The sequence below is a fragment of the Prenolepis imparis genome, unplaced genomic scaffold, assembly GCF_030444845.1.
Source record: "Prenolepis imparis isolate NDT839.2.m4 unplaced genomic scaffold, iyPreImpa1.0 SCAF_9, whole genome shotgun sequence".
Classification (NCBI taxonomy): Eukaryota; Metazoa; Arthropoda; class Insecta; order Hymenoptera; family Formicidae; genus Prenolepis; species Prenolepis imparis.
In genome coordinates this window covers 4,983,127-5,008,521 of record NW_028141167.1, presented here as the reverse complement: position 1 = coordinate 5,008,521, position 25,395 = coordinate 4,983,127, and the positions used below count along the sequence as shown (strand labels likewise).

Genomic DNA, 25,395 nt, shown 5'->3' with positions numbered 1-25,395 from the left:
GTTGTTGATTACAATTTTTGTACGATTATTGATCTTTAATTTCAATTCGCGAGTCCAAAAATTGACACAATGGACTTTTCCATAATAATAGAGAAAGTGTATCGTTATTAAAGTGTATGCATTGTTTTTGAACGCGATAATATGTACCCGTCAACGTCGTGTTGTTTTACATGAATCATTTGTCATAGATAATTTTCATAGCTTTATGCATTTATCATATATTTGGATAGCTTCAACTTCGATTTTTGATAATAATACTGTTTCCAAAATGACTGACACATGCTGTTCTTAGATAAGCATATACATGTACTTCCATGAGACTCGATACCTCGCTACATTCGATAGTGCCTGCTACAGAAGAGGTACGATAGCGAGATAAGTAGGTATGACTGACTTCCTGTTAAAAAAGACCCTATCTTCCAAAGACAGATAAATACTGACACTACACAATAAAGACTGAGAGAAAAGTCAACTTAATTTTTTATTATTTATTTTCATAATAAGTAGAAAAACTATAGAAAACATTTTGTAAATAAAACATACGTGTATTTTTTTGATACTTTTCATAAAACGTCCGAAGTCTAAAGTCTAAATGATCAATGCTTTGTGGCATAAGAATATTACATACATATGCGACAAGAGCATATTCGTTCTTATTAATTGACGATATTAAATCTGGAGAAAATGATAGAATACGTATATAATGTTGAAAATTGATAGATCGCGTTGTTACGTCGGCGGGAGTATCTCAAAGACGAATAAGTTCCTATACTACGCAATATGGGAATTAAATCAGGATTTCACTTATTAGAGAGAGAGACCGTATTATATATTGCAACGTACCTCACTATTTAATTTTATACTTGCTATGTATGTATGTATGTTGTACAGAGGCCGGGCTAAGAGAAAAATCTCGCTCTCGTGTTCTCGACGCCTCAATTATCGTTAGCGCGAGCGACGTGCGTTAATGTAAGTTACGTTATCATACCTTATTACACGAATGTAGCATAATGCATTACCGCGCGTCCGTTAACGTTCCGCGCTTTCTCGCCATCGCTTCTCCGCGCGCGGATGAAACAAAGTGCGTAAGGTGGAAGCGAAAGGGAGCTATCGCTTGCGCTCAGGTAAGACGATATTCGCGACTAACGGTGAAAAGCTTTATTCGTTGTGCATGCTTTCGTAAATAAACATGTTAATTTAGAGAGGGAACTAATTAAATAAATGAAAAATTTACTATTTGAAAAAATTACTCCAATTATTTAATCGCGTTTACAACGTAACGTTTTTTACATTTAATATAGGTATATATGTATGTCAGATTTAAAATATAATAATTATATATCTTTTAAAAATAAAATTTTAAATGTCACATTCTTAAATCTTATTTAAACAAACTAGGTTTATTATATATGTAGATATGTCTACACGAATAAAATAATTACAATCAAAGATGATCGTCTCTTTTCTAAAACGAATCGATGAGATAACGATTTGTAACAATAAACCTTATGCAGCTTCTCCGTAAGGGTGCTTTAGCTCACGACTTATTCTTGCTCGTTTCGTTCTCTCCAATTGTGCCCGTTAGCCCCCGACGATAATCCAGTCACGGAGCCACAGGGTATTTTTTTTATTGCGCGCCGAGCAGGCACCGGCGAAACCACAAAGTATCGTCGTAAAATGATTTCTGAGAAGGGGCTGCAAGCTAGAAAGATCTGTCGGGAACAAAACGGCTCTCGACTAGGAAAGTTCAATTTTTTTATATTTTTGACGATATTCTTTGTCGGCTATTTTTCGATTGTCTCGATACATCGCGGACCAGGTATATCGAAATTATTTATTGTTCAGGATATATCTCTCTCCAGATTCGTTACGTACGAGTGGATTTTTACCAGTCGGTTATATTTTATCGTCGACGCAGAAAGCAACGAGGGAAGAAAACGGCACCACGTTATTTTCCACAGGGAAAAGTCACGTAAGAGCCGGGAGGATCCTTCGACTTCCAGCAAAAAAAGGATAGAGAGTGGGTGAGAAGAGGGGGGGGACTCTCGTTCTATCCGAGTCTCTTTCCTTCGGTGCTCTCAGGACCAGGCAGGACTACTCTAGTTTCGAGGTTATCCCTAGATAGAGAAAAAATGTCTCGGCCACAGCAGCTGGGTAAAATCGTATCTCCTCCGCTATCCGCCCCCCCCCCCCCCCGGCTCTCTCCATCCTGGACGAGAAGGGGTCGTCCTCGTTGTCGGAGAGTATTGGCCGCCACGAGCAAAAACCTTGGAGCCGTATGTACGTGAGCACGTGTGCACGTGTGTATAGTGCGCGCGGCTTTTCGTATCTACGTGTACGTGTCGGGGAGAACGAGAAAGAGGGTTGAGAGAGGAGAGAAAGCAGGCGAAAGGTGGAACGGTAGATGGGAGAGAAGAGAGAAGAGAGAGAGAGAGAGAGATCCGGAGTAAAAGAGAGCCTCGTAGGGAGCCACAGGGAGGTAAAGGGGAAGTGAGAGAGAGCGTGAGGAAAGCGGACGATAGGTAGGAGGGGAAGAGAGCGGCAACAGAGGAGAATTGGAGGGAGATGGGAAGCTCTGTGAGATTCGTTCCAGCGCACACAAGCCATCCTATATTACGGAGTCTCACCCTCTATCCTGCCGCACCCTCCCCCGCCTCTCCATCCCTCTAGCCCCCGAGATGAAACCCAACTTCTCTCTGCTACCTCAACTCACACTCCCTCGCCACCCTTCAGTCTCCCTGTCCCTTCCCCCCTCCCCTCGCCGGTTTAACCATCCCGTTCGCCCGCCCCGTGCCCTTCCATTCCCTCTCCCCGCCGCCTCTCTTCGCCATACCCTATGTCGGAGAGTAAGGGAGTCCTTTGGGGTTGAATCCAGGGAGCGGTGAGAGGGCATGTCGGTGCGGAGGAGGTAGAAGGACACGGCCGAGAGAGGAACGTATCCGCGAAGCGTTGTATGTATCGTCGTCGCTATGTACGTATGTGCGCACTGCCCGGTATATGGTAACGGTACATGTACACGTGTCGTGCGCTATGCGCTTACATAAATGTGTGTGTATGTGTGTATATATATATGTGTGTGTTTGTGTGAAGAGGTGAACGTCGCCGCTGGGCGATATTAATTTCTCTGCGAGGGCTTTCGTCCACTTCTACCTTCCCACACCGCTCGCGATTGCATGGAACGTCCCCCGCGAACCAACTCCCTACGACCACCACCTACCCACCCACGCACCCCCGCGAGAGAACGCTCCGAGTTGTGACTTTCGGCGGTCATTTCAAACCGCCCGCTTCCCCTCTTCGTCTCTATCATCCCTATTCTCCCTTTGCTCGTCCTCCGTTCCTTTCACATTTGTCCGAGGTTCGTTTGCCCTGGGCATAGCGTGTCCTTTACCGAGTCTATCTTACGCTTAGACAAGCTAATCATATACCTAGGACTCGTAAATAATAATGGGAAAAAAATTCATGGAAGAGAGGAATCGATGTAAGAGAATTTTATTTGTACGGATTTCTATTTGAAAGATAGTTCCTGCTTTCTAATGTTCTTGTAAGTAGCGGACCTCCACAGAGAAAAGTATATTCATCGAGCAAGCAAATAGATATGTATGTTTCCCATTTATCTTTGAAACAGCTGGAAATGATTTTGTTACAATCAGTAGGATTTAAAAGACACGATGTTCTGTTTGCGATGGGTGCGCAGCTCCATTATATTCAAGGACAGGTCAAAAATCGAAAGCTTTTCACAATGCACCGGAATACTTTAGATATAATATCATTTGTCATTCTTATCTGTGTGTGCGTATACGAGAGATACGCTGTAATATTATTTTACAAAAGTGTCCTTGAGCACTTCAAAGCATTCGCCCATGAAATCAGAAGAATTTAATGACACTCAGTAGTTAATCATATTTTCCTCTTCTTTCATTTGAGATCGTGTGCGATTTATGCGTTTTATTATCTAGCATCGAATGGCCGCACAAAGGATAGCAAAGTTGTGACCGATGATGTTGCTTGGTACAACGATACCTGCGCGCTGCCTTTTATTTTATAGATCGCTAGTTACGGCCCGCGGCATTTGCGTGAATTTAATTAAACAAACAGAATTACGCGCTTACGGCTACACATTTTGCAAACAGAAACCTCCGGTAATCGTATCCTCACCTCGGTAACCGGAGGCTAACTATAGAGTGAGGTCAATCTTGCGATGCGCCCCCGAAATAGAGCCCGATCGATTGAAACGGATTTGAATATGAACCGTGTTAATGCCGATTGCCATGAAAATAGAATGTTAAAACTATGTATGTGATTAATGGATTGAAATTTACTAGCGATATCGACAGATATGATTTTTTACGATTCCGAATCGATTTTATAGCCGTAAGGTTGATTTTCCAATTATCAAAGTAACAGTTAAAATTAACGTAATTTCAATAATGAGATATTACACACATTCAAAAGTACATTTAAAATATCTCTGTGTATTGTTTATGACAATAAACTGCATCTTTTCGTGCATAGCATTAGAAATTCAGAGCCGGCTTAATATAGTTCTCTATAATAAAATAGGAACTATATCAAATATTTGACGAAAGTGCGAAGCGTTGTGAAAAATCTGTGACGCGTTTGCGTATCTATTGCTTTAATCATTCTATCGTTCCCGATGTGTTCTAGTAAATATAACTTTTGACAGGATAGAGAGAGAGAGAGAGAGACCGGATATTTGTTTCGCCCTCTCCACTTAAGTGATATATTCATCGCGTGCGTCCGGCGGCGACGTGAAAAATACCACCGAAAACAGATCGACCGAATTTAGACCCTTTATATACTCTGCTACTGCCGCGGCAGGGCAAATGGGGGCGCGCTTTAAAGTTGCACGCCGCACTTAACGTAAATCAATCCACCGTCAATCTAGCGCGCGAATTCGCGGTACCGGAGGAAATTAAATTATTCTTCTATTTAATATGAGACCGAATGCATTTGCCGCTCCGGCGCGAATAACGATTTTCGTCGAGAGAGAGGAAAAAACAGCGTTCGTCGTCGTCATCCTCGTCCTCGCGAGAGACGACAGACCGTCACGAAATTGAATTATAGCTGACAGATGAGGAGCAAGATATTACGAGTTCGGCCAAGCAGCAGAGCACCTTGTCGCGCAAAAGTCGAAAAGTGGAACGCGCATTCCTTGTCGCGAGGTCCTTCTTGGTCCTGCTTGGTATGGACCGCCGATTCGGGGAATCCTTTTGTGATCTCGTTGAGGACGATCTCACGCGAAGTCCATCCCTCGACGAATCCGACGGGGAGGAAGGATCGCCGGAGTCTAAAACCCGTGATATAACCACCCTCATCGCGCGCATAAATCACAATAGAGGCGGAAAGTGGCGTGGAGAACTTCTCAAGCAGGGATATGTTCTCGGTGTATGTTCTCCTCCATCCCCCTCGACCGTCGTCCTCCTCCCGTTCCTTAGTCCTTGCCAATACTCTCAGCCTTTTCTTCTGCTTCTTCTTCTTCTTCTTCTTCTTCTTCTTCTTCTCTTCCCTTCCCTTCCCTTCTCCTTTCTCTCCTCGACCTTTTTCTCCGCACCTCTGCCGGCTCACAACCAGTCATCCTTTTTACACGACCCGCACGATTCTCTCGCCAAGTTCTAACGAAACAGTGACACCGGGCTGGAACTGTCATTTGATTTATCATAGCGTTTTATTATATCGTGCGTTGTGTAGAATCACGCACGTACTAACAGCAATTTAAGCGCGAGATAAAGAAACAGTCGTAATTAGGATGTCGTCTAGAAGCGACAAAAGAAATAGAAAGCACAGTTAAAGTATAAGGTTTTTTGAGCTCGCATTACATGTGGGGGAAATGGAAAATTTCACGAGGGCCCTTTGCGGAAAATTTTCTATCTCACGTAGAGATAAGCCGCTGTACGTTAACGGATTTAATACAATGCAATATACGTGTTTGCAATACACGTACGTGTACATACATACATACACGCATTTGTGCACCTGTATATATACGTTTATCTCTATATAGCGCGCGGATTTTATATAGACCCAAGAGCGAAGTACACATGTATGTTGGATTCTCACTCTTGTGTATGTGTGTATGTGTGTAGGTGCCCCTGCACAAGGGGCGAGGGGACGCGCGGAGGGGACAAATATAGGGGCGGAAAGACCGAACGTCGTCCTTTATACCTTAGGTGGTCCCCGTGGATCCTAGCTGAGTCCTCCTTTCGTATCTTTACTCCCATTTCATCTCCTGCCACCCCACCAGCTCCCCAAGCCGCCCTTATTCTCTCCACTAGCCTTTACCGCGCTCTCTTCCCGGATCGAGTCTCTTAGGTTGGGTTCTCCTCTTTCCTCCTTTCCCTCCTCTCTCTTCCCTTTTCTCTCTGACCACCTCTCCGAATCGCCCGAAGCAAAAAACCTTCCAGCCTTCCACGAAAGGGTAGGAACGACGACGAAGGGGAGTGTCACACCGTCGTCGGATGAAGGTAGACAGTTATCTTTCAGAGAGAGAGTTTGGCCATGATTTTTGTCGCCACTCTGAGAATCAATAAAATTTTATGACGCTTTTATATAAGAAACCTTGATTAACCGAAGATAAAGTGACGTCGGCAAAATGGAATTATGGAATTGTATAAAGTATCCAAGTATCATCCAATAAATTTAGTGCTAAAAGTAGCAGCATTATGCAGAAATCATTGCAACAAAAATTAAGAATATACGTAAGCCTAAAAATAAATCTTCGAACGTTCTAAAACAAAGATGAATAATGAAATAGAGAAGAGAGGTAAAAAATACTTGATGATAATAATAAAATATATATTAGTTTCTTTGTATTAATATTAACTTGAATCATATGATAAAACTTGTACACATTAAACCTTGAAATTGACCTGAGAAAGATTCTCCGAAATATTAGCTTTTTTATATTTGGTCAAAAATATTTTCCGGCTTAGAAAATTCTGAAATTCGACTATGATTCTCTCGAGAAAGACCATTAAGGTTTCAAAAGAATACAGAAATTACGCATCGAAGATGCTACAAAAAGAATTAAAATTGAGATTTTAAGTTTTTCTAACTTACTCAATCCTTTCACAAAAAACTGAATTTTAAGCCTGGCGGCAAATTCCTTCAATTTTATAACTCGTACATCATTTTTTCATTTTTAACATAATATATATTTCTTTATAATATATATATATACTTCCTTAATATAATATATGTATATCTACCTTATCAGAATCAAATCTTTTAAAATTTTAATATTGAAAAGATATATATTCCGTACATTGATATCAGTAATTATTACTATATTTATTAATAGTAAAGAGAAATATTTTATTACAAATAATTTTTGCCAAATTTTTCTTCAATGAAATAAATAAAAGTAAAAGAAATATATAGTAAGATACACACAAAAAGCGAAATGTGTAGGTGTGTTGCTTTGAAAATTTCTTATAAATAAATATTACGATTAAAAAAAAACTCGATTTTTTATTATTTATTAATTAATTCGTTCAGCAAAAAGAGTACATATTTTATCTCAAATTTAATTTGGACTAATTGCGCACTCAGGTGTTACACATATTGCGGACGATTTTCCGTAACGAAAAATATTCGACAACCCTATAACACGTAATCATTCATTCGTTGATTTGTTCTTACGATTAATTTCATGAACGTATGGAGAGAGTATATCAAACGCGCAGGCAGAGACACATATATAAAATTTCATAGTTTTGTTTTAGCGTGGTCGACTTTTTCAAATAGTATCGCCCCCGAACTCCTAGCTCTTCATACTACATGACTAATTTCCAGAATGTAAGAAGCAAGAACAATAGGATCAACCAAGTACAATGCTAGATGACCGCGCAGTGGTTTCTTCGAGGTAACACGTTGGGATTAAACATTTCCTTTGTTCGTTTAGAAGCCGAGTCGTCTGTCCGGTCGGTCTTATACCCCTTTGTCCTCTAGTGTCTTTTTGCAAAGAACCTCTCTTTTCAACTTGACCATTCCTTCTCGTTCGTTCTTTCTCTCTTTCTGCCGGCGTCTCTCTTTTTGTTGACCTTTCCTTCCTTCGTTCCATCTCTGTCACTCTCTCTCGCTCCTATTTTCCTCTGCGTTCCTTCCACAGCAGACCCTTAGGTAATACCATCGTAGCTGCCACCCTGGACACCACCAAGTCCCCCACAATTTCGATCTCCACCCTTCGTAGACCGAAACTCGCATCCCGGCTTCCATCCAACCACGCGTCCCCTCCCCCCGCTCGTCCCTGCGTATTCTCTCGTTCTCTCTTCTCGCATTCTCCATACGCTGTTACTATCAACCTCTTTCTCTCAACGGAACGGTGGAACAACGTCGGGACGTTGCGCGGAGAGGCGTTTGGGCGGAAGGGTAAGTTTCTTGTTAGGGTCCAGACTCACTGGCGACTTCTAAGTTGCTGTAGGCATGTGCCTTGTAGAGCGAAGGAGAAACGACGGGACAAGGGAGGAAGAAGCGGCGAACGTAGGAGCGAGTGGTATAGTTGCCGGTGAGGACGGACGGACGGGGGAGAGGTAGTGAAGGGTGCAAACAACCGTGGCTGGACAAACAAACCGATGGACCCGAAACCTCGTCGTGATTCGGATTGTTTGAAGATTAAATCAGCCTCGAACTACCACCGAGTTCGGTCACTCGAACCGCGATGGACACTCGGACGACAGAGACGACGACAAGCAGGAAGATCTCGCCGGAAAGGTTTCCAGCTGGTGGAGATTTACCTGATTCGCCACATAAACTGACAATCGCTTTTAATGCTCGATATTGTGATTTAAGTGGAATCGAGATGGGTTTGACAAATAATAGCTCTCCGAGTGCGTGAAACTTTGTAGAAACAACTAATCAGCATGTCAATAAATCACGTCTTATCATACGATATTTATACATAATAATCAATGCATTTTTAAAAAAATATTATTGTATTGATTCCAAAACGAGAGAAATATTTTATGTAATCTAAATACAATATTTCCGATTTAAAAACAATTCAAGTTTAGTTTCGAAAATTCCGCTCATTAAAATTCATTGTTCAAAAACTGAAATTGTTAACGCTTTCACAAAATAAAAGACTTATCAAAGTATATTCAATTTACACCATTAAAATGTTACGTACGTAAATACGATATATTATTCAATAATATTATAGATTGTGACTACAAAGTTTAACACGTTTTTCTGAAATTTAAAACTTTAGCAGATCTCAAACCTAGTCTTTTCTATAAAAAAAAATATTGATTTAACACGTATTATAAAAAAATGGATTCGCTCGATATCGTTTATTCGTTTCGTCGCTTCTAAAAATTTAAAAATTCCTTTTATTCATAAATTAATCGATCGTTACCAGCAATTATTCCTCGCGACTTGAATATCTCGGTTACGATGTTGCGGAGCAATAATAGACAAGATAGACGGAAAAATCGATCGTTCTTCGATGGAACGGCGCGAACCCTGAACTCGGCTAGCAGTCGCACAGCCGCGGATCGAAAGCGCCTGTTCGATCGCTCGGCTGTTCATTCGCTCGCACGGCCTAGACTCTGATGGCCGCGAGAGCGAGGTGAATGTTCTTCACTCGGCGGTGCGCGCGGACATTATTTAATAATGCATTACTACGTACATTAACGCGATACAGCGGCCATATGCGGCGGTGCCTAGACACATCCTCGTGCGCGCTATCGCACGTGCGTTCCGCGTATGCGCGTGTATGAGTGCGCAATAGCGTATTCGCGCGTCTCCTATTCTTGTATACCTTTCAACGTGGTGACGAGCGAAAGAGGGGTAACTATAGGGAACCAACCCCTTCCCTCTATCTCCTCATCCTCTGACTCTCTCGTTCGCTTTCCCAGCTTTCTCTCTCCCTCTTTGTCTCTTTATCTTCCTTTCTCGTTCGCTCTTCTATCGTACAGTGTGTTCGCTTCGTGTATATACGTATTCGCGCACACATAGACGGATGCACACCCATACGCCCGCGCTCGACACACGCACGCGGTACGCGTTTCTAGTGGGCTGTATATTTCAGGACTGCGGGCATAGTTACAGTGCACCGTGCAATATGCACGCTGTGGAGGGTGCGAACTGTAGCGTTCGAAGCCTCCGAGTGCAACGTGCTAGGGCGCAGAGGGAAAGAGAAAGAGAGAGACAGAGAGAGAGAGGGTGGATAGGGAAAGATGGCCGCACGGGAAGGGAAGGGTGGGTTTAAAGCGAGGTGCAGTGGACAGCGCGGTGGACTAACTGGGGCTCGTGTTACGGGGCCGCACATCGGCGAACTTAGCGTACCTATATGCCTGCAAGCAGAGAAACGCGGCGGGGTGCAAGGGCGGCAGAGAGAAAGGGACGAAACGCGCCGACGAGATAGAACGAGGAAAGAGAGAGAGGGAGAGAGAGCGCAGACAAAGGTCGCATACAGGAAGGGTGGGGGGAGGGGGATGGGAACAAAGGGAGAGGGAGAGTACACTCTAACCAAAATGTTAATTATTTAACTAGCAGGTAGCTCGGCTAACGAGTCGAGTATGCGGACCAGAGTCGAGGTGCGTCCGTACAGATCACTGTAACTCGGAAACGGCGGTGGAGCTTTAGCCGCGTCCAATTACCGGCGCCGGAAAAGCCGGTCTGAAAAGAAAAGAAAAGAGCTTAGAACGCGCAAAAGTGATGTTCTCGGTCTAAGGAAACGCGTTTCATCTAGTTTTCTATATGCATCCGAATTTCTACAGTCGAAAAGAGATTCCACGAAAGAACGTCTCTTTATTCGTAAAATAATGATCTATACTATTCTATAAGATTAAAACTTGGTAATATTGTAAAAAGCACAGTTTAGAACGCGTAATATATTTTTGGATCCATTCGCAATCGAATTACTTTTTCTTTCTCTTTTCCCCGCTATACATAAAAAGAAAGGAAATAAATATACGGCACTTTTAATTCACAGGGATCAATGAAGGGTCGGCGATACGATTATTCACCGGCGCGTTAGCCGTATGCCCGCCACTTCAACCGCGGTCTTTGTCATAAAAAAATCACGCGATAACATGTATATCAACTCACGATGCTGTGGATAAATAATACGATAACATGATTGTCTCGTTCAGCGATGCTACCCCGTGGCGCTCTTCAGCCTACCAACCCTCTTTCCATCCCGTTCTTCCGTATGCCTGACTGCCGCGCTGTCGGCTTGTAAAGCGTTGCTGTGACTAGAGTAAGGACGAGAGAGAGGAAGGAAGGCAGAGAGAAAGAGAAGAGAAAGGGGGGAGGGAGAGAGAGAGATGCTCCTTGAGCGAAAATGAGGTAAATCGAGATAAGAGCCGGGAAATTAGTGCGTGGACGATTTTATTAGAGCGTCGGCGTGTAATGAAGATTTTATGAGCGCCGCTCAATTATTGGTTATTTAACATCTCCACGCTACCTAGTAGAGGAGAGAGGTGGAGGATGGAGGTGACGGGAGAAAGCCAAGAGGGTGGGTGGACCGCCCATCCCCGTGCCGGATTCATAATTGTTTTGCAGCATCGAGAGAGGGAGGGAAAGAGAGAGACAGACTGAGAAAGAGAGAGAGAGAGTGTGCTCGAACCCTCGCCGATAGGATCTCTCTCGATACCGCCGAATACCTAATTACCACGAAGCGCACGGTCGCCATTCATCAGATAGCGCCAGTCGGTCCTTATGGAAATTAGAGAGGAGAACCGAAACATACATATCGCGAATCCTACCGTTCCTTCATCCCCATACCAATTCCGGATCTCCCTTCGTGTTACTGACCCTCTTACGAAATGAAAGAGAATGAAAGAAAATTGTTACGCGAAAAATGATACACTCTTGTAGAGGATAATAAAAATTAGAAGTATTTTCTTTTTGCAAACATGACTAATGCCATATAAAATTTTTGTTAAGGAAAATTTATATATATAATATAATAAATAAATAAAAATAGTTTGATTAAAGAATGAATAGTGACATAATTAAAGAGCTTCAATGAAATAGATAGAAAGATACAAAAAATACGTATTAATAATAAAATAATCACACATCTTAATTAGTATATTAAATATTAAAAATAATTAATAATTGCATCTTATAAATATTAAATATATTAAATATATTAATTATATATTTATATGTTATTCATATTTGAAATGTATACAGTCAGTTTCGAAAGTAACATAAGAGAACAAAGTATGTTTCTAAATTTTAAAGATTCTATTTTATATAAGGTATGCTTTTAATTTATTATCTCCAAAATAAGACACTGTCCTAAAGTTATAATGCCTTCCAACCTTCTTAAGATTAATATCTTATCCATACTGAGTGAAATTTCTCATCGGAAGTTGCGGATTCTTAAAGATCGGGCTACGTATATCGACTATACGGTATAACCGAGTTCTCGATGCTGTCGACCACACTCTCCGGTTATCCGGTCTCATCGCACGAATCAATGTCCTTGAAGATACCTTAGGCGGAAGTTGGCTCGCGGGTAAATAAGAGAGAGAATGAGAGAGAGATAGAGATGGCAGGTCCATGATACCTTGAACCACCGTCAGGTTGGAAGCGGCCATTTTGCCTCTCTCTCTCTCTCTCTCTCTCTCTCTCTCTCTCTCTCTCTCTCTCTCTCTCTCTCTCTCTCTCTCTCTCTCTCTCTCTTGAGTTCTCCAACCCGCACTCCCGCAGCATAGGGATGGTACGAGGGATGGATACGGGGGTGTTTGAGGTGAGCTAAACGGGGTGAAGGCATATACAGCTATAGAATGTGTGTGTGTGTGTGTGTGTGAGGGTACCTTTATATATAGTATATATAGATATCTATATAGTATATAGATATCTGCCCTCCAGTACCGGAAACAGCTCCGTCCCGAACTCCACCAACCAGCTATGGTAGCCAGCATGGCGAACCCAGCGGTGCTCATATTTTCCGGACGGGTCGCTTTGTCGGCGCCGCGACGACAACGGTGAACTTTGCCGGTCGTATGCAATGGTTAAAGCGGAAGCTGAATGCATATGCATCGCCTACCTATCACTATTGTATATTTCAGATGTTAAAGGTACGGTCGAAGAACAATGTGTCACCGTCACCAGAAGATCAGCGGTGACGTAGAGCCGTATAGAGGTCATATCGCGCCGGTTCCTCTTCCGTTCTCCAAGCACTACACAATTTTCACACGTCAGTTTCGACGCTATTGACAAGAAGCGCTATCGCATCGTTCACTTAAAAATGATCGAAATAAATAAAATCCGTTTAACTAAAAATTCGATGAAAGAAAAACTACTCGTGTCAGTGGCGCTCATATTTCTTCACTTCTAGTGATATAATTCAATATTCGATTGCAATTTTTATTTCATCACTTATGGTTTTGATCTGTCGTGCGTTTAGAGATACCGTGCGAAAACGATTTCAAAATCGCGCTCGTTACCTCTGCGCTATGTCGAGGCCGCAGCGCAGAAGGACATCGATATATCGATTTCATGTGCAACGGATACACGGTTATATTAATTATAATTTTATTTCGCGTCACGTGAACATATTAGCCACCGCGAGCTCTCCCAGTGGGTCCATTCTCGTTTGCGCCAGCAATCCGATTAAGATCGAAAAGTTGAATTGCGATGACCCAATTCGCGCTCTGACAAAGCGCGCGCCCTTTTTAATCCGACCGGAGAGCGGCGCGGCAAATGCGAAGGTATTTCACGTGTGTACGCGAAGCGTGCGCGGCAATATACGTCCTTTCGTAAGTGAAAGAGGGGAAGAGAAAGAGCTAGCTAATGTGTGCAGCGCACGCCATACGTGGGTGTGACAGCGCGGTCATAATAACACGGCCCTTCATAGCACGATGTATGATGTATGTCTTCGAGTGCTTAATAATGAAGAAATTAATAAAAAGCCAGAGCGGCGAGGCGTTTTGTTGGGGCAAACGCTCGACGGTGCAACCTACTCGTTATCTAAATAATAAGCACAGAAATGAGAAGAAAAGACTTCTGGATAATCATTTTTTTTAGAGAGATGGAAGTCACAATTTCAAAGTTCACAAAGAAAGTTATATACGACTATATACTATCTTATAGCGGAAGAAAGAATTTCAAATCCTCAATTCGAGACATTCAATTAAAAAAAAAGCATTAACTTCAAATATTAGAACTAGATCTTATTATATTATTACTAGATCTTATTATTTATATTTAAATTGCAAACATTTTGGATCGCATATATTTACAACATGTAACGAAAATAATGATTAGATTTTTCAGAGAATCTTGATAATTGAAAAAGAGCTTTTTCTGTCTTTCGAAAAAAGACATTTTTAATTATTGCGTTAAGTGAGGAGAACGTTTGTGCGATGGAAAAAATGATATTCGAAAATTACATATTCCATTGAATAGAAAAATGTGAATCGCGCGCTTCACCTTCTGTCGAAGTAAAAGCACTTTGTATACAAAGAAATGCTAGAGGCATGAGATTCTAATAGAGAGTTAGTGGAAGTATCTGCGACCATACGCTCTTATAAGTAGAAGCACTCGACACGAACGTACACATAAATACACGCACAGATGCACACATGTCGACAGTAACATATAAGATTGGTAGGCGTCGTAGAATAGTTAGTGAGTGAGTATTTGGACTTACAAGACTTGAAGATAGGTACTTTCCGCCTCCGGTAGAAACTGACGGTAAAGGGAGAGAGCTTTGCGAGAAGAAATTGTCGGCGGAAGATACCCGGGCCACACGAAGATAGCGATGGCTACGAACCTTTCGGGAAGATATCATTAAATTTCCGGAGCTCGTCCTAGTTCGTCTACCTTCGTCCTAGCGTATCCTGGTCCAATCGGTGGCGTCGCGACTGACGTATAGACTGCAAGCGTGGCGATTTATTTCTATAATAGTTGGATAAAATCGTAAAATTCTCAAAATAATAAAATACTGAAAATATAAATATTGTTAGCTGTTTTTAGAAATATATTGAAAAATAATTTGGAAGTTATACAATTTTATACTGTCGAAAGATATACGAAATTTTACAAATATCGATTATTAGCTGATTTAAACATTTTAATCTGATATTTATTTATACTCTAGAAATGATTATTCATATTTTAGGATTATCAATAATCAAGTTAAAAATGTATATCGTCTCCATACATCTCATATGAATCTGAATATTGGTTTATTATATTAAAATTGTTATCGAAGAATGATTTTTCCTTAAATAACGTTTCTAGTAAATTAGAACATCTTATTTTCGAGAGCTCTTCCCGGGCAACGCAGAGCTCCTCCGGCGAGCTCGTCTCTTGTACGCGTTTGGAATAGGATCTTACCTCTCGCCTGAGACGGGAACCAGGATAAACGGGAACAGGGAGGGTCTCATTCGAGTTGCAGGGTCGTTCCCTGCGAAGGTGGAGCAAAGGAGAAGCTTTCGCCTTCGACCCCAACCGGTAAGGGCGGGAGGGAGGGAGAGAGGAGTAGAAGGAGAGAGGAAGGGAGTTAAGAGATCCGGAGGGTTGAGAGAACGAGCAACCCTCAGGATTCGACCTGGACCGACGACGACCCTTCTGCGAAATATCCTCTGGACCAAGGCTGTCTGCAGCATACATACCTTTCATTGGTATAAGGGACGCACACACATACAGTTATACGCGAACCACTTGCGAATGTTACATACGTTACCCAGCCATTCCTGCCGCTGCAGTAACTTCGCACTCGCACACACATTGGCGCATGACGAAGTATTCGTACGTGTACGGCCGTGTAAAGTTGGCGAAATCGTTTGTTCCATTCTTTGTGCACGTACGAGTGCACCACCGGCGGCTTTGTGTACGCGCATAATAGTCCTCTACGATTCGTTTATTACGCGGAGATACACCCGCGCGCCTCCTCTATATAGACACACCGGTCGGATTTTTCTTTCGCGCCGCACTCAAAGGACTCTCCGCGCGCGTCGCAGGTCAATAGGTGCTCCAAGGATTTTCGCAACGGGTATATTGACTTTTCCGCATGTGACTGGCACTGTTATTTTCATAGTCGTCCTTTAACGTAATGATTAACATGACATATTCGCAGATGACGAAATCTTTGATGATAATAGATATTATTTTATTATCAATTACGTTTAGGATCATATTTTTAATTTAATTTTATATATGAATTTTACAAATCATTTAATATTATCTTTCAGATTTAACATTGATTTATCAAATATTGAGATATTGAAAAAAATAAAAACAACTTCATAATTTTTAATTTTTATCTTATTTATGTCAATATAATTACATCAAATGCTGACTTACAATTAACGTATATGTCTAATGTTAATTTCATACAACTAACATAAATGTTAGACAAAAAATCTTGTTTTACTTTTAAAAACAGACACATTTAAAAGTAGAAGAAGATTTTTATTTATAAAATTGAAGATTTATATATATATTAATTTTTATATTAGTGTAAAGTTCTAGTATCAAATTGCTTTAACAATTTCGGGACATTCAACGACAACCCTTCAAGTTTCGACATTAAAAAGATTAAGCCTCGCATAAGCTCTCTCATCATTCTTCTCACGCGCCCGCTGATGCAAAGTACACCTTCTCACACCCGCCTCACACCGTCGCGGTGCCTCCACCCCCTTCATCTCTTCTGTATCAAGTAATCCGCACGAACTCCGTAGATCCCAATAGTTAAAAACCGGTTCAGGCGTAGCTCCGTCATCGCCGAAGTTTCACCGCGCTCGCGCGCGTCATATTTTCTTCATCTTTTTTTTTTTCATTTCACCCTGTTTGCCGTCCCCTTGAAACATCGCGCGGGTATGTGGATTTCGGATTTACCAAGCAGGTGGAGGCAACCGAAGCCCTCAGCAATCGTACCATAGAATTATTTAGAACAGTGGATAGTAGCCACGTTGTAGTTAGGTTGGCTGCGGTGTCCAGGACTACCACCCTATATCCACCCTACCTTTGCCGTCCCACACCACGAGCGGACCCCGATGTTCAACCACCCTACTCACCCTTCCCCCTACTCCCCTTTGCCTCCAACTCCCGGCCGCCCTTCTGCCCCCGTGCCAGCCAACCATCCAGCCTCTCCTATCCCCTTTGCCCTTCGCCAACCACCGAGTGTACTCCACCTCCAGCCCGGCTTAGTTCAAAGCAGCCCAGCAACCCGCCACCCTCACCCGACTCTCTCTCCCTCCCTCCGCCCCTTTACCGCTCCCTCACCCACTCGCTCTCTAGCCACCCATCTAGCCGCCACCCTCTAGCAGTAGCTCGACGTACCCTTGCGTGCTTGCCTGCCTGCCAGCCTGCCTGCCTGCCTGCCTGCCTGCCTGCCTGCCTGCCTGCCTGCCTGCCTGCCTGCCTGCCTGCTTGCCTGCCTGCTTGCCTGCCTGCCTGCCTGCCTGCCTGCCAGCCAGCCATCCACCTAACCCAACCACCCACACTCTCTCCCGACTACGCTACTATCAACCACCCACACTCTGTACCCCCCTTTCAACCCATCCCCTTGGCGCGCACCAGCCCTGCCTGCTACGCCGCAACCACCCCCGAACAGAAAACACAGCTGAGCCAACGTGCTCTCGGGCTGAAATGCCTTCCACCTTTCAGAGGGAAGAGTGTCTTGCTTCGCTCTCCGCGCACCCACCTTCCGCCCGCTTCACATTCCCCATTCCACTCCCCCTCCCCCTTCTGTCTCCTTTCCGCCGTCCTGTCTCCTTTTCGTTCCTCGTTTCTCGACCTTCCTTCTGCCGTTGACGTCTCGGCTCTTACTCTCCTCGTACGGTACGTAATACAATACACAACTGATAAAAATAATTAAAAATACGACGTAATATCACATACTGGTCCTTTGTTCGTTTTCACTTTTCTGTCGATTATCGTCTCCGTAATAACCAGCGAATGTATATGTGAATATCCGTCCACCGCAAACACAGCAACTCAGTCCGCGAATATTTTAGCGAGTACATCCTCCGTAACGGTCTCGTGTCGCGCGCTGTTGCTCCTCTTTCCTCTTACCGTGTGTCCCCTAGCCGAGAAACAAGTCCGACCGTATGCAGACACAACGTTACACAGCATATAACTCACCCGCCGCTCCCAAGTGGCGTTTATTTCGATGGTTAGTGCCTCTTTCGTCGTTTGTTGTGTCCGCGTTTCGTTCGCGAGGTAATTTCATTCGCGGGTTGAGCCTTCCACGCGTTTCTGACGATATAAGCCCAATTACACGTTATTAATTAATTAATTATAATTATAATTAATCGAATCGTAAAGTTGTCTAATTAAACAATTAAAAAAAAAGACTTAGGCTTCTGAGAGCAGCATACGGAACATAGATATACTTATGTGTTATTATATGATATTTAAAATCAAAGAGAATAACATTTTTTTTTCCATGTAATAAAATTTTTCAATTTCTTAAAATTCTTATAAGTTCTATAATTAAAATGAAGAAATGAAATATTAAATATACATAATATGTTTGCATACGTGTAAAGCATATATTTGTCTTTTCTCTAACTAATTCGCAGAACAGAACTGATTGTTCTCTTTTCAAGATATCGACACTTTGATTTCGTGTTTCGTATTGGACTTCTCGTGGTTCACGATTATCGTTTCCGTGACTTATTTCCTACATACATACGTAATGAATGTACTGTACAACGTAGAAATGCAATTCTTTACATAATCGCGCACTCGAATGATTAGTCCATTTATTTCCTTCCGCTCTTTGTTCGCGTATTCGAGCGATTCATTAATAAGCCGACATTTTGTTTTGTATCCCTTTGTCACTGAAACAATTAATTCGCGCAATCGGGCGATATTTTTAAATTATCCGATAGAATTTGCGTTTCGTTCGTACGGTATCGCTTCGAATTTCAGTTTGTTAATTCCATGTAGAAGAGCTGCAGTATTCCAACGATCTTCCGATATTACCGTTGCGCGAAAGGTATTAGTGATCAATTAATAAACAATTAATCCAACTGGCTGTAACGTTAAACACGTACTTAGCTTAGGGTACACGCGATCGATGCGTCGATATACACCTGACGTTCTCGACCATCCTAAAGCCTGTGTAGCATCGTACAGCCGACCAAGCATGTTATCTGTACTTTCTTATAAAAACAAGATAAATTAGGAATTTATTTTTTCCTCCAGAACTCTCTCGTAACAGAAATAGAAATTTTCTATGCGTAAATATATTAATTTATGAAAAATGCATGAATTTCAATGACATAGATTCTATAATAAAATGTAATATAGATAAAGCAGTATAACAATTTTATAGCGAAACAATTATAAAAAAAATTAACAACCAGAAGTAAATGTTGACTTTTTGGTGTCTAAAGTTAATAAATTTAGAGTATTTTATTTTTTAGGAAAGCATATTCAAACAAAAGAGTATTAAATAGTTGTTGCGACTTATATGTATTATATAATTATTATGTGACGCGACGTTAAATATTTCTTCAACAATATTATTTCAAGTATCCTTTAGAGGCTTAAGGCTTGAATTTTACATTAATAAGAGAGTTAATCAATTAATTCCAAGATTAAGCTGACATTTAATGCAGAACGCATCGATCACCGCGTGTGTACGTCTCACGTTCTCAATTATCCTCTAAAACCTACGTGCGTAGAAACGCGTTTGGCCGGCCAAAGCGGTCAGGCGAACATATGCGCGACTAGTCACCACCCCCTTTGTGTCACCTCCTGAGACTGCTCTCTCTCTCTCTCCCCTGTTTCACACATACTTACGCAACTGGTACCCGATACCATGTGCATGTCTCCGAGAATACCTGTCTCCGTAAAGCGGGTATTCCGTATATATGTCCCTACCTACCTTTCCCCTCCCCCCGAAGCCCCACCTTGCAAGTCACCCCCGCAGAGACCGTGTAAGATAGAGATAGGGAGAGAGCGAGAGAGAGTTTATACCGTCCTTTCTCTTTCTCTCTCCCTTTCTCTCTACCTCACCCCGTCTCTCCAAGTATGTATACACTCACGTGCACATACACACGCGTGCGAAATCGCACCGACCCTCGTCGTGCGTGTGTCAGAGGGGACCGTGAGCGAGCGGTTGAGAGAACAGAGGAGAGGGATAAAGAGAGAGAGACAGAGAGAGACAGAGAGCGAGAAAGCGGGGGAGAGAGGTACAATATTCTCTATGTATTAGCTACATATCCGGCACATAGAGTAGCCCCGAGTACATAGAGGTGATGTTTGTAAGGTGTAACACATAGGCGCGACGTATATGAGCGCGCGAGCGCTCACACGCGTACACATACATACATAAACATACATACACATATAGAGCAAACTCTGCGAACACATCAGCAGACGTCGTCCCTGTGCGGAGCGTTCTGCGGGGGTAGTTGAACGGGAAGAGCGCGGGTCGAGCGGGTGCGGTGGCCGAGGTAGCGAGGAATGGGGGAGGGGGAGAGTGGATGGGCAGAGGGTCCCAACGCGGCTGACACACAAACAACCGAGCCACCTCTTCCCTCCGACCCGTCTCTCTCCCCCGCAACCGTCCCCCCGGGTCTCTATCCACCCACCCGTCCACCCCCGCACTAGCAACCAGCCAGCCCGTCGACCACCCCAACGCCTGTCCACCCCTGTCCATACTCTCTCTCGCAACCAACCCATTGCCACCCATCCACCGACCGACCGCCCGGAGCCACCCTTAACCAGCGTTAGGTACAGCTGAATTACGCACTCCGATGCGAATGCGGAACCAACGGGCAAACGTGCACCGACGAGCGAGCGCGGAAAATTATGGGAAAATGAGCCAACATTTTCCGTCTTTCGTCGTGGCGGGCCAACCGCGTCCTGCATCCTGCAAATTCCATCTGATGCCCGCGGGGTGCGTTCAAAATGCGCAAAAATTGCCGCAAATGAAAAAGCGATAAAAAAAAACGAAAAAAAACACGCCGATAAGCATGCAAAAATTGTGGAGAAGCGAGTCAATTTCTCCGCCTTTTCGCGTCGATAGTGATTAAATAAAATTTTACGTTTTGCAAATCCAAATACTAGGATGAGATGACCCGAATTCGCCCTCCCTGTGTGTGATTCACGTGACGCGTACGAGGGAAATTCTGGTAAAAAAAAAGCGGAAAACGCGTGACAAGGAGAGAAAGTTTGCGCGTCTCGAGGTTGCGCGTTTCACGTGCGTCGAGGGAAAAGTCGGACACACGTGAGTGGTACGCGAATCGACTATTGATACTGGTATAATATAAAACACATTCGACTTACGAGTTCAGTTTTCAAGACATCCTCCAGTTTTATAGAATAATCAAAGATATTGATTGTTGATTTTTGATAGTTTTGTCAATATATAAAATATCTAAAATACAACATGTAATTTTTCTTTGAACGCAAATATTGCAAATAATGATAATATATTGATTTAAAATAAAAATTAATAAATAAAAGTTGCGCTTGAATAAAATTTTATAATTAAACTATAATGGATCATAAACTGTTGACAAATTAGAATAGTGTGGAAAAATATTAATTTGCAATCGAATATTTGTATAGAAAAATGGACTATTAAACGTTTATCGATATATATATATATATATATATATATATATATATATATATGTAGGTAAGAGAAAACACATGTAATGCACATATCCTTTATATATTCAATCTCTACCTACAAACACGAAACAGCACTATATTACAGTCGTGCGTAATTAAGTTTTCTCTTAGGTTAATTGTACTGTCGCCTGTACGAGAATATCTTAATTATTCAGGATTTAGAATTATCCCGAATGCATTTGCGAAATTTTCTACGTAAATGGTCGAAAGAAAGTACGATTTGGAGCTTTTTTAAAAATATTTTTTTTACTATTACATAACATGAAACGGGGTAAAGCGAAAGCATGGCAAAACATTTCTGGTCCCGGATCGCAGGGATTGTTACCGCAAAAAGCTACAAGCGACAAAGCGCGCACATGGGCGCCGAATAACCGCGTGAAGGCAAGGACGATGTGTATAAGCCGTACACGCGACGGACATAAATAGTTATCAGCACCTTTTGCGGAAAGCAGCCTAATGGATTCGCATCGTATGGTAACGGTACGGTGTGCAAGGCAGAGTACGACAGAAATTTTACTCGTGGCACCAGCCAATCTCTCTGTAGAGGAAAGTCACTCTGTGCTATCTGTGGCAATGCTGCCGGCCCAGTCTTGTCGATTTTATATCTACCGCACATGACCGACCTTTTTTCATCAAGACTCTGCCGCCTGATTCAGAGAGCGAATTACAGAGGGAAGGGAGAAAGAGAGAATGAGAAAGAGAGAAACGGAGAATCGCGCGATACGTGCACTGGGTATTCCTCTCCACTATGAAATCAGCCTCGCATCGCGGAAATCCAGCCACCATCACTCCACCCCTCCCCCTCCCTCCCCCGGAGCACACCACCCACCGGTAGCAGGGGACAGAATCAGGACGGGGGGGAAAGAGGATGCGGGTGACACGACCGAGAGGCGAGGGAGAAGGGAGTGGAGAAGGGGTGGATTCCGCATGGATTTCGCACGTTTCAATGGAACAAGGCACGTTGATGTCAACCTACCTGCGTTGGTTGGGTTCAACGCACCTCTAAAGCAACCACACCTCTATCCACCCTTGCGTTCACTACCTTCCCCTCTCTATTTTACCCTCTCGACCCACCTCCGACCTACGCCACCCTCTCTCGCCCTTTTCCACCCCCTTCTGCCCATTCGTTCTCTCGTCGATCTCTCCGTCCCGCCGAACCCTCTAACCACTCTACCGGTCGACCCTATCTGTACGTACGTAGCCGCGCTCGCTCGTACATACGCTCTCTATGTGCCCCATGTACCTCGTTTACATACATCTGGCACATAGACCGAGGTATGGTATCAAAATGGACGCAACCTACGCCAGTGGGCACCGTGCTAGATACGGACGCACGCACGCACACACGTACATACGTGCATACATATATACACGTGCTCGCACGGCTACGACAAACCGCATTCACACGTGCGCACGTCCCCTTACATACATACAAACATATACACACACACACACACACACACACACACACACACATATATATATATATATGTATGCGAGCAATTATACATATAATAACTTTTCGTTACACGAGTACCACGAATACTTGCATGTGTTACGCATCTTTGCGCACGCTTGCATATGTCTCATGTACAGAATCATCGTCGTCCTTGTATCGTTGCGCACAGATACAAACGCGAGCATATACACGCGGGTTGCGTATCGCCGGCCTCGGCTGATTGTGGACTTGTGCGGAATTGGGCCTCGGCTATACGAGAACACGGCTATGCGCCGATAATCACAGGTAGCGATTCATCGCCGTAGAATCGGCCCCCGTTCGCTCTGTCCGAGACATGGGTCGCCCTAAAGGGACTTTGAGATATGGTCACGGCTGGTTGAACAGCCGATACAACCCAGACTCCAGTACCAAGGTAGTCCGTATCGTTCGTCGTTCGCCACACGTTCGCCAAACGTAATCCTTCACACGTGATACTTATTAATGAACACTTCCATATTATTTAAAATAAAAGATTCATTTTCGCTTCATTTTGGATTTATAACACACGATAACCGGAAAATAATGATAATGAGAGAGTATAATAGACATGAATTAAATAACTAAGCCGATTGATAATGTAATGATAATGATTACTTAATGACAACTGTGTGATAAATGTGATAAAATATAGAATACTGTGATTAAATTAGAACTTAGTAATCAAAATAGATATAATATTTTCGTAAGTGTACAGAAACAGAATATCTTTTGTAGAGAAAATGTATTTTACATATTCTCGTCAAACGCTAAAATATAAATTTCAGAATTAGAATTTAGATTTTAACGTTACGGCCAGAATAAAATTACTATAGAAATGCAACAATTAGCGAAATACATTCTATCATCGAAGAATGAATTTACTGTAATTATATCGATTTCATAACCTGAATGAATTATGCAGGAATTTTTCGAGACTGAAATAACTTTCGTGTCGGAAATAACTTTCTATCGTTATACCTACGCCGACAATTTGTTGAAAAAATACTTGAAGCGTTTTTTTTTTTTTTTTTTTTTATATAATTATGTTAACGAGATGAGTGAATCGATGTCTTGTAATAGTAATCTTTCGGATAAAGAGAGAGAGTTAAGCCGATTCCAACGAGTTTCGAGCGATTTATCCCCTTGATCGCAATCACGCGATTCTGGGATATTTCGGAGCCTGTAACGCATTGCGGTAGCTCTCGTGAGCTGCAACTCGGCCCGTAACGCAACCCTCGAATTTTTAGTCCGCACAAACATTAAATATTCGCAGTCGCGGCCCGGCCGGGCCAAGCCATGTCGTTGCGCGGATTTATTTGGAAATATTCGCGCGGGTCGTGCCGCGTCGTGCGATTCTTCTCCCTGGCCTCTCTGTATATGTAACACGCACGTGTGTACGTACGTACATGCATAGATACGCGAATGCATAGATGCGTGCATGCGCGCGTGCATGCGTGAGCGCGGCCGCAGATACTGCACAATGTTATTTAAAATTTCGACCATTCATATTTCACCGGCGCGACCGTCAATACAGGTCCCGCAAATATTGACGGTCGCCGAGCGTGTATCGTGCCAAGCCGGCCGTTCCGGCCGGATACTTTCGTAAATATTTAAAGGTCCACCCGGGTGGTAATTAATCGGCTCTCAATGGAGCGTTAAAACAATCGCGGGATCGGCGCGGGTCGGTTTCGGGGGTGCCGGCTATCGTCGACGGTGGGGTAGCGAGACTGCGAGAGGACACCCTCTTCGCGCTTACGGGAACAAAAGCGCAGCACGGACGTCCGGGGATGACGAAATTTTCGGAAGAGTCGTTTCAATCAGAAACCTAATATTCTTTTCCAATTTCGAGCCAATCGATCCGGCGGTCTGCTGGAAATTCCCTTTGCTCCCGATCCCCATTCCCGCGCTCTCTCGCATTCCCATACATACGATAAACCGATACAGCGTGGCCCGCGCTTTCTCTACCCCTCTTCACGTGAGACCGCACACATTCTATGTAAAACGTAACTAATTACCAATATCGTTATTGTATGAGTAACGGACCCCACAGCGTCGTCCGTTCCCAGAACTTTGCATTTACATCTCATACGACGAGTGATGACGCGATACGATAAATCTGAATCTTCTTACGTTTTGCAAGGAGAGGGGCGATTAAAGTTTAATTTGGATTTGAATGTAATGCTGAGGCCGAGAGATGTAATTTCATGTGAATTCGGATACGACGCTGCAGCGCGGCATTGTGCAGAATAATCGATTACAACAGGCGGCGTGCAGTCGCACCTATATATATATATAATATATATATATATATATATATATATATATATATATCCATCGCA

General features: G+C 42.9%; 1 protein-coding gene across 3 annotated transcripts in view; it reads left to right on the top strand.

Annotated features, from left to right (window-relative positions):
* Positions 1-25,395, top strand: part of LOC145940367 (uncharacterized) — a 278,019-nt gene that overhangs the window by 138,491 nt on the left and 114,133 nt on the right. The window lies entirely within an intron of this gene.